The sequence below is a fragment of the Amblyomma americanum genome, chromosome 3 (assembly GCF_052857255.1).
Source record: "Amblyomma americanum isolate KBUSLIRL-KWMA chromosome 3, ASM5285725v1, whole genome shotgun sequence".
NCBI classification, from domain to species: domain Eukaryota; kingdom Metazoa; phylum Arthropoda; class Arachnida; order Ixodida; family Ixodidae; genus Amblyomma; species Amblyomma americanum.
Window position 1 is genome coordinate 142,587,814 of NC_135499.1, and position 10,924 is coordinate 142,598,737.

The 10,924-nt window shown below is 43.2% G+C and overlaps 1 pseudogene; it reads right to left on the reverse strand.

Moving 5' to 3' along the window:
* Nucleotides 1–9,002: 9,002 nt before the first annotated feature.
* LOC144124167 (uncharacterized) lies at nt 9,003–10,420 on the reverse strand (annotated as a pseudogene).
* Between the last annotated feature and the right edge of the window lie 504 nt (nt 10,421–10,924).

Genomic DNA, 10,924 nt, shown 5'->3' on the forward strand with positions numbered 1-10,924 from the left:
ACGTAGGGGTGCATCAAAAGGTATGGTAATAAGTGCAGATGATTAGAAAAAAATATCTCTTGGAACAACTTTTTAATGAAACCGGTCATTTATCTGTTTTATAAAAAATTTTGAGAGAAACACGAGGAATTTTATGTACCACAAAAATGCGACTGCTAATGAATAATCTTTGCAGGAAAAAACAGACAGGAAAGTACTCGAATCAGGGAACAAAAGCTCCTACAATCCTACAAAGAGGAACACTACGGAAGAACGACGCGGGACTTGAACTGTGTTCGTCTTTGTAAGCACTATTATTTTCTGTTTCAAGTAGTACGCACAATCTAGCCCAAATTGAAGTTCTTCTAGACCAGAATATAGTGAATTGTACCCATCTTTGAACTTTAAAATTAGGACCCAAATTTTGCCACAGAACGTTCGAACTATAAGTAACTAAGATGCGACAATTAGACAATTAAGATTGTAAATATGCGACGACATTCCTATAAGCCTTCAAGAGTAACCTAAATGAACGAACATGCATTCGGACGCTTACAAACCCACATGAATAATAAATAGTTTAAAGCGGAACTCAGCAGAATTTCGGTCAGCATGGTATTCGAAAAATAGTGCATTACCTCCATACCGCCCGTGTTGTCTAATTATTCATTCCGCCTGCTCCTTTGTTTTCCACTCTGCATGGCGGCCTGTGCAAGTGGCAACTATACTTTCTCTAAGTTTATGATTGCTAAAATGTCTAACCCCCAATTACAGCCAGTGTCACGTAAATGGTCCCCAACATTGTTTTTTTAAATAAAGTGTGGAGATCAAACAGAACAGGGGGCGAATACATCGGTCCATACGCATTAAAATATTCATTATTTTAAAACCAGTGCTAGTTCCCACAACAGTCTGCATCTTAAAGAATGGTAGACGGTCTATAATGGTAGCTTCAATGCGTATTGCACGAACTATTATTTTAACGTGGACGCCCAATAATTATGAGCATTCGCTAGCTTTCGGATTTTTCAGCAGTAAAAAACGAAGATTTACCTAGTAACGAGGAAATAGAGCTTGTTACCCTGGCAGTTAAACTAATTTCCTCAAAAGCTTATAGCGCATTGTGTAGCTATGAATTAAAGCGCTTCACCTCAACGGAATGAGCCTCATGTTCAGCCATATCGAGGTCGCTGTCCCAAACAAATGTGAATCGTATAGAAACACAAGATAAGAAAAGCATGCGGTTGTAATTTCTGCGAATCGTTGCCTTTTTGTTTGTACTCATTAATAATGAATATCCGTTCATTCTTCCAACCACCTATTCGTTTCGCAATTTTAAATGAAACTCATTCCCGAAAATCAGAAGCAATTTTATAGCCACGTACCTATGGCTCTATAACTGCCTTCTATGAGCCCGTAAATGAGCGAGACTCCATTTTAACCGTATTAAAGCGCGAATTATTTTGGCTCGCTGCCATCTGAACAGAACCGAAATACAAGGCTAGCATTGAACTGAGATTACGGCGCAGGTTAATGGTTTCCACGTGCTCCGAATTTTTTGCTATGCGGCTTATAATAGAGACCGCACTAACGGTGACCTGAGGTTCGGACTGCAAGCATTAGATCATGTTACTTAACTCCCGTATTACATGACACTGTCCTTGCTTTCGCAATGCTCAACGAAACTGTTTCCCAAATGAAGAGCACATACAACATATAGGACGAATAAAGTGCCGAATTACGTTACCGTCGAACTTGCGGTCATTAAATCCCCATGCCTTGCTGAGTCTCTTAGATGTTAATGAATGGCTATGTCCCTCACGTGTATAGAATATACAGTTCTGCTCTGCATGCTCTCTAATGATTAAATCTTTTTTGAAGAGGCTGTGAACTTTGATAATTATAACGATGATAAACAGTGGAGAAAATTTTCCCTTCCACTTTTCTGCCGAGCTATTGAAATTGAGGCAAGCGGTCACTGAATGCCTGGAGTCTGTAGTAGGTGTAGGCACTAGAGCACCACTTGCGTGTCCTTGCACAGAAAGGGGAATTAACGTGGGCCGATTAAGCCTCCTTTATACAAAGGCAGGCCTCGTGAATCCGGGATTAGAGGATTATCGGCACGACAGATGGCGCGCTCGCTAGCAGAAGTAGGCTCGCGGAGACCGAAGGGAACCGTAGGCGACGCGAACAAATGGCGAAGACGAAATAGAAATAAGAGTTCCATAGTAAACGTCCAAAACAACAATAGATTACGCGTCGCCCTGGCTACCTGAGTGTAATTATTTGTCTTGCCAATCTCAGTCCTTACACAAGAAACAGTAGTTTGCTTGTTTTTGTGTGTTCTTTGCCTTATGTAAATAAAAGTCCCCAGTATGTACGAAATAGGACCGATGGTATATGGAATGTTTTTGATGAGTCACCTTACTTCCGCGACCGCTGTCTCTTCATTAATACAAATGCGCCAGCAGAAGTTCGTATGCAGCAATGGGGTGGTCTGTTCATCCTATTTTAGTTGATGATGACAGCGAGGTACTCTGCCGGCGGGCAAACTACGCATTAAAGAAACTGCAACACTGGGCCTCTAGTAATGCATTAGTCATTAATGCTGAAAAACTAAGGCTGTAATTTTTCGAGCCAGAGGGAAGCAAGTGAACCTTATTTATTCTTTAATGTTAAATAATAAACTTACAGAAATATTCAATAATTTCAAAACTCTAGGCGTATTTTTCAGGAAGATATGCAATGGGACACGCAAGTCGGCCATGTCGTAAGTAAATCGGCACGTGTAATAGGCATATTATATCGCAACAGGCAGTTACTACATATAAACACTAGACTTGTCATCTATCATTCCCTTTTTTTCTATATATAGTACTGTCTTTTGATGGGGGGTCCGACGACGGCAACAAATATCTCCAAGCCAATAAAACTCCAAAATACGCTAAGTAAAATTATCTATAATAATTCTTCAACTCACAACGCTGGCTTTTTGTTGAAAAAGTTTCATTTGATGCATTTATCAGAGCTATACAATATATCGCCTGTGAAAAACATTCAGAAGACAACAAAACAAGAAATAAACTTTTTAAAACACAATGAATGTTTAAGACCTAAGAATCATTATTACTCAAAGCGGTAACCCCAATTCTGGCCTGTTCCTCCTTCACGAACCAATTATGGTGTTCACATGTTGTGTACAGCCATTATAATATGTTGAATTCTTTATGGTAAGAGGGAATGAACATAGAGGACTTGTCAATGAGAGCGCTGAAGCGGTTGTTTTTGTCATGTTTCTCTCCACATGTGTAAAATTATGAACATGCTCTAACGTGACTAATGTGCTGTTGGATCATTTCTGTGTCTTTTTCCCAATTCATTGTGTGCATTTGCTATTCTTTGTGTTTTTGATTTTTGTAAGTTTTTTTGTGTTCATTGCGGTTCAATACTGTATGTATTTTAAATGACATCATGTGCATCTGTAGCTGATTCTCTGCTCTTGTATAGGTGACGGGAGCCCAGTCAATCTGCTTGATAGCAGCTTTTTCTCCCATCTTCTGATGTACGTGTGATACATAAAAAAATCAAATAAAATTAAATCAAATCGTCCGCTGAAAAGTACTAAGAATGTTAAGTCACTGTAGCAACCTCTTTCACCTAAACTCAATGCTAATTTTTCAGCCCGTAACTGCGAGCGCTTCACTATTACCTACTCAACCGCAATAAAAACAAATGAAAATCTTGAGGCAATGGTGTGGATGAGAGCACTGCAGGGTTCACTAACGCAGTCTTAACCTGCACGCAGGCTTGAAAACGCCTCACAGCGATGAGCCTAACTTAAAAGGCAACTCTGGGTTTCTTTTTAAATATTTTAGTCGATTGTCTTATTGCATTCTTGGAGTTGCTTCTCTCCGGTACAAAAAAGAACATTTTTGCAAAAATATCGAGCAGAAATATTTTAAAACAGCAAAAACCTAAAAACAAACGACCGAAACGGGGTTTTGCCCAAATCCTCTCAGGACAGACCAAACTATGAGGTCATGAATGTTGTGCCTAAGCCTATCGTTCCAAGGCAGAAAGCTGGGCTAGTTGGTTGTACATTATTAATTAAAAAAGACTAGTGCTATAGACGAGGACACAGAAATATAAGTACATAGGACAAGCGCTTTCCACAGGACAAGTATTTCCGAGCACGTGCACGTTGACTGGCTAGACTGGCGACTGTAAGTGACCGCTTGGATAGTTATTTGTCGAAAATGACCGAAAACAGCCTCCAAAGTTTAAACAAGCAAACGCAGACCGAATATTGACGGTCATGCAGCTTGTCACGCAAGCAAAATTATGCGCAGAAATTGCCCCCTATTGAGGCCACAAAATTAGAAAATTTAAAACTCACTTTCGCTTGAACGAAAGGCCTCCCTGTCGCAAAATTTGGCGCATAAAAAGACTACCGAGAACGTACCGTGGAATTTTAAGTAAAATTCACTACAGTCGAAAAAATAAGAGTTGATCTTAAAGGCAAGTTCCCGGTGACGGTTTTGTTCTGTCTATACCTTAAGCGATCGTAGTGGATCCGAAGCAATCATCACTTAAAAAAACACTTACTTCTAAAAATATGCGATCTAAATTCCTCAATAATGAAAGTACGAACATTTCTACTGCCAAATTTTCACATATTGTACGTCGAACTTTCCAGAAGTAACGCTTAAGTTGTAACAGAAACCTTTCACTGCTTCAGTTTCCAAACAACAGGCCTGTACTTAGTGGGCAGTTTAATTGCAGTTTATGCTGACCATTACAATAATATAACTTTTAAAAAGAGTTCCTGACAACATACGAAGAAAAAAATAATTGTAAGAATTTTCTGCTTTGCTATGAGTGACCAAGAAAATCATGTTTTGCAGAAGCAGCAGCTGCAACTGCAAGTTGTATTCAGGTAACCGTGTATTTACCACGGTTTCATTTGCTACTCAGGCTTAGGTTTCAGGTGTAACTTGGTCGCAGTTAATGAAAAAATGCAACCCAAAGCAGCACTAGCTTCTGCATCACCACCAGCTGTATTGTTATCAGTACTGTGCGAGAAATCAGAGAGCAAACATTAATTTCACAACAGTCAACCTTGACCTCTTTCCTCGTTCTGTGGTCTCTGGCGAAACATAGTTCGGCAACCACTCCTTCGTTTGACTTAGGAACTAGAGGTAGTTTCACCTTAACTTGATAAACATTGTTTTTTTTATTCAAGGTAATTCAAGGTATTCAAGGTATATTCAAGGTAATATTCCATTCTTCTGATATAAAGCAAAATTTCCCTGCAAAAGTTTTTCCATCGATCTTATCAAACAGGTAAGCCTGCCACAGAAAACCAATGGGGAACGTTTTTGATGATAGCAAAAACGTTAATAGGAAAAAAAATTGCAAGACTGCTGTGGGGTGACTTTCGGCTATTTTGATTGTTATACTGAAGTTTCACCTTATATGAAAAAATTCCGTTCACATACAGTTTCCTGCTCAAAAATGCTTTTGTCCAGAATTGTTGGGTAAAAGTGACAACAAAAGGCAACATAAATGCCCCGAGGTGCAGTTCATTACATACTGTAAGAATGGTATGCTCTGTGTTGACATCGCTAGGAAAGTACGGAAGCTCTGAGCACGTTCTGTATGATGAGCTACGTACGTGATGCCGCACGGGTCAAAAGCGCCAATAACAAGGCGAGCTTTTATATATAGTCACAGTGTTTGTTATGATCTGCGTAGCCAGCTTTTTGAGGCAAGCTCATTAAATGTACTTTATCAAACACAACGAAACATGTTGTCAGTTAGCACTGTGTATGTCTTTCTGCTCTTCCTTCTTCCTTTCTTTGGCTGTGTGCCGTTGCGCAGAAAAAATATAAGCTTTAATTCAAGAATACCAACTAGCCCAAGAACTAACTCTAATGAAACCTAAATAATTAACTACTGTTCAACCCACCGTAGAGCTTCAGTGCAGAGGACGCCGGCACGCGGCTCATTTCCGCTCGGGGTGTCAACATCACAACATCACGACGGAAGCAGAAGCACAGCTCATTTTAGACAAAAAGCAGTGCTGAAGGAGCATGGGACGAGTGTAAGGTGAAGACAGGATGAGCGCTATTGCGTTGTTTTATTCGTTTAAAATGGACTTTAGCCATCTCGCCCCAATGTCCGTTCATTTGCAGAAAAAAGCTTTGCTTCTTTCGAAAGGCTTTAAAGTACGAACGAACACCGATGTGGCCTACTCTTTTTTTTTGTGCTAGGGCTCGAACAACACATTTCGAGTAGCTCCTCATTTCTTATGAATTAGGCGTAATTACCCTGCATTCTTTATGTAATGACCTATTGTGCTCCCGGGAAAGCCGGGAGTGTCAGAACAGGTGTTGCCAAATACAGCTATTTTCTTGCTCACGACGAAACGAAAATAGCGAACATAGGGACCCGCTCAAACAGAAATCTATAAACAAGACCAAACTATTCAGCCGATATCAAGTAAAAATTGATGCGGATGGCTCCTCTGCCATCAGCCTAGAGAAAGCCCTAATGGGGCAATTTGGGCGACATGAGGGCTGATCACCTTTCTATGGCTGCTGATCTAGGTGCAGCTGCTCTGCTTCCGGAAACACGTTCTGAAAAGAAGCGCTCCGGCACAAAAGGCACCAAGGCACGTACCATTCTTCTTACTTCCCTCTCTTTTCTATGTTTGTCCGGCAGGTTTTTTTTATTTCTTCTAGCGTGCATTTAGTGGTACGTCTTGTTGTTGCTGTGATGCGTATTGCTGCTGCAGCTGCTGTTGTCTGTAATGAAAAACGTCCACCAAATCGTCTTCACCAAGCAGTAGAAGTGAGTTTTCCACGAGGAAAGCTCTACCCCTATTGTGCTGTCCCACACCACAGGATTACGAGAGCTTCGGGCGGGTACGCGACCACTACAACACCAAGCTGTTCTGGCCACGCAAGCTACCTACCATACTTCGTTCAGGCTGCATGGAAATGTTAACGCAAGAAGGAAGCAGGCCAGACGCTCTTCGTGAGGGCTGTAAGAAGGTCAAAATGCCCAACAGTGTTCTGCCACGCAGAACGGTGGATCATCACCAGCGGCATCATCATCATAATCACTGTCAGCCTAACTACACCCTTTGAAGAATAATGACCTCTATCTCACCATATCTCCTTATGTCTCTATATCTCTAATTAACCCTGTGTTGTGCGAACAGCGGCCAAATAACCGTAAACATCCTAATCTCATCCTTTCACGTGACTTTCTGCTAACCCTGCTACGCTTGTTTTGTCTTGGAATCCAGTTCGTTAGTCTTGACGGGCATCGATTGTCTTACTTTCGCGTACATGTCCCTTCCATGTCTATTTCTTCTTGATTTCGACTAGGATGTCATTAACTACCATTTCTTACCTAACCCACTGTGGTCTCTTCCTATCTGTTAGCGTTACAACCGTCACTTTCCTTTCTATAGCTCGCTCTGTTGTCCTTAATTTAAGTCCTGCCCTCTTCGTTAACCTCCACATGTCTGCCCCATAGGTGAGCACTGGTAAGATACAGCTGTTGCACACTTCTGTCCAGTAGGATACTAGTAACATGACATTCATCATCTGTTGTACCTGCAAAATGCACTCTAGAAAAGGCAACTGGCCGTGATAAAAAAGTATCTCTGATTCAGGGCCGCTGTCAAAATGTTATCGGGAATTATTGGAGAGGATAGGTATCTGCTCTACCTGTTTTTCTTTTTCTACTTCCGTCCCTCCATGCTCAACCTGTCGACCCCCAAAAAACTACTGTTCAAGATGTCTTCGAGAAAACTCCACAAGACTCGTCGCATCAGAGCAGCAGCTCTCAAAGACGTCAATCGAATTAGTCCAATATTTTCCAAGTCAAACAGTTGCCATACGAAAACTAGACGAGAGCCAGAGATGTGTTTATTATTTTGCTACTGAATGAATAAGCAAAATACTATTAATCATAAGCTTCCTCAGAGCTTTCCGGGAACCTATTTAAGGAACGACCAGATTTGTTCAAACTAGTGGAGCTGCACGCCCTGGCGACATGCGTAAGAGCGCCTCAATACAGGCTCGTAGGGCGTGTTGTAAGGGAGACGTTCATGCAGCAATGCTCTTCTAATTGGCGGCATTCTGAGAACTATGCAACGAGAGTCCCCATGCTCTGAAAAGGCACCACGTTTTCATGTTGTCGCCGCCCTACTCTCTCTCTCTCTCTCTCTATTTTACCTCTCTCTCGTTTCTGCGATATACCCAGTGCGCCCACGTTGTGCAGCGCAAAGATAGCGATAGATTTTATTTCTCATCAAAAAAACATTAAAAATTCAGCGCAGGGGCATATACGAGTGGGTCGTAGCTGATTTCATGAGAATTAGAATGAGAATTACTGCAAGGTTGATTACCGATTGAGCGGAGTACTGCTTTAAATTAATAATTAATGCTAATCGAGACACAAAGCAGTACCGAAGCTTCAAATTTTTCGCGTTTGCCGGCAAGCTATGAGGCACATTGGCGGCGCTTAGAAGCAGTAATCTGGAATAAGGTTCGAGGAGGAACCAGGTAAAAACACCAATATTATTTGCATGTGCAGACTTTATGCGCACCGGCTCTGACAGTTTTCGCTGACGCTGCCAAAGAGGCCGCGCTACCCGAGCGATAGCGGACAAGGCTTCCATTATTTTCCTGGTGCGATGTCCGTGGCGTCCAATATGTTGAAGAAGCGTTGACTCCGCAGAAAATGGCCGGGAACATGACCGTAGTAACCGTTTTCATAAGATGCGTATAATGAGCTCATGTACTGATTTTGTGAGCCGTCAACGGCGCCAGTATTAGAGTTCCGTGTTTGAAGCCACGCCGGCAGTTGGGCGAACAACAAGTTAATTGCGGTTGACCAAGTCACATTTATACTGAAGCAAATGTGACGTAACAGATCCCGCGATTACGGGGGCTCGGTGACGACTGCATATTCAGCCGTGCTACATCTCCTCTTTACTAGGACACAAATTAATTATGCCTTTCAAGTTGCGGGTATCGACAGGGCTTGTGGCGAGTCCTCGTGCTTCTGCGCAGCTCTTGAGAGGGGTGGTCTTCTGTGGGGCAGTCTTCAGGAGCCTTTGCTGGACTATCTTCGCGATGGGTCGTTAAATCCCGGAGGTGTTCTCTTGTGCGTCTGATTTCTCGACCATCTTCCGCTCTCAGGATCGCTGAACGGGGCGTGTTGGCTGGCCTCAAAAGAAGAGCAGGCGACCAGGTTCGCTGGAGGGTGTCGTGTGTAGTGACTGGCTGCCCTGGAGGCAGGGGTGGTAGGTGCCTCGTTCCGCGGTTAAAGTAGACCTTCTGGCGTTGACGGATCACCTGGAGCCTGCTATGAACGGCTTTGCTTGATACTGCCTCTAGTACTAGGTGACTGGTGGACACAGGCAGCAAGGTCCTGGTTTGCCGTCCCATGAGTCTCTGAGCAGGTGGCTTTAGAATATCATCTCTAAGGGTGTTGCGCCATTCGAACAACGTCATATGAAAGTCAACACGGTTTCGTGAACATTTCTTTAGAAGCTTTTTGGCCTCTTGTACTGCTCTTTCCGTCATACCAATAGAGCCGGGATGATGCGGACTTCACGCAACATGGGCAACACCTAACTGCTGCAGGAAATCTTTAAAAAGCCGGCTGCTGAACGGTGGGCAGTTATCACTGCAGATCTTAAGCGGTAAGCCATGTGTGGAGAACAGCTCAGCGCACCATGACGTCAGAGCGCTAGCAGTGCTCTGACGGAGTTCGCGGATCTCAAAAAAGAAGGAAGAAAAGTCCACAATTGCGGAAAATTCACGACCCCCATGGAAGAACAGGTCCATGCCAACGAATTCCCAGGGCAGCTTTGGGATGTCGTGGCAGTAAAGAGGCATTTTCGCGTTTCGCGGCTGGTATTTCAGGCCAACAGCGCAATTTTTGAAGAACTGCTCAATCTCATATGACCTATTTGGCCAGTACACGACGTCTCTTGCCCGTGGCTTCATCTTTTCCGCTCCCGGTTGCGCAGCGTGAAGCAGCAGCATAAGTTCTCGCTTTTTTGAAGATGGTACGATTACCTTGTTGCTGCGAAAAAGAAGACCGTCTTGCGTGTGCAGCTCTTCATTGTAGGGCCAGTATGGACGCGCATTTTCGGGTACATCGCCTTTTTCTGACCAGCTTGTTTCGGCGTAAACTCGAAGCTTACGAGAGCAGTATCTCCATTGGTGGCCGCAAGAAGACCCTTCAGGCCCTGTCGCGAAGCTGAAATGTATTCAAGCACATTTACTTGAAATTGTTCAGTTTCTTCTTGGATGAGTTGCTTGCTAGGGAACCAAGATAAGGCATCAGCCAAAAACAGCTCTTTCCCAGGCTTGTAGATCAGCTTAATAGGACATCGCTCCAAAGTCAAACGCATGCGCTGTAGGCGAAGTCGACACGGATGTAGTGGTTTGCTGAATATCGGTACCAAGGGGCGGTGATCAGTTTCAACAGTTACACTTTCCTGGCCGAAAATGTAATCGTGAAACTTGATGCAGCCATGCACAATTGCCAAAGTTTCTTTCTCAATTTGTGCGTAGCGTTGCTTCGCCTGTGTTAGTGAGCGTGACGAGAAAGCGACGGGGCGGCCGTCTTGGATAAGCACTGCACCAACTCCCATTTGGCTCGCGTCGACCGAAAGGGTGACCGGCTTAGTTGCATCGAAGAAGGAAAGGATTGGTGCGTTCACTAAGCTCTGGCGCAACATTTCATAACTTCGTTCTGAGCCTCGGTCCAAACCCATGCAATGTCCTTACGCAGCAATGTTCTCAGTGGGGCAGTCACGACGGACATGTTAGGAATGAAACGTTGCACATAATTCATCATGCCTAGAAAGACTTGGAGTCCCTTGCTGTTCTTTGGCTCTTTCATTTCCAGTATG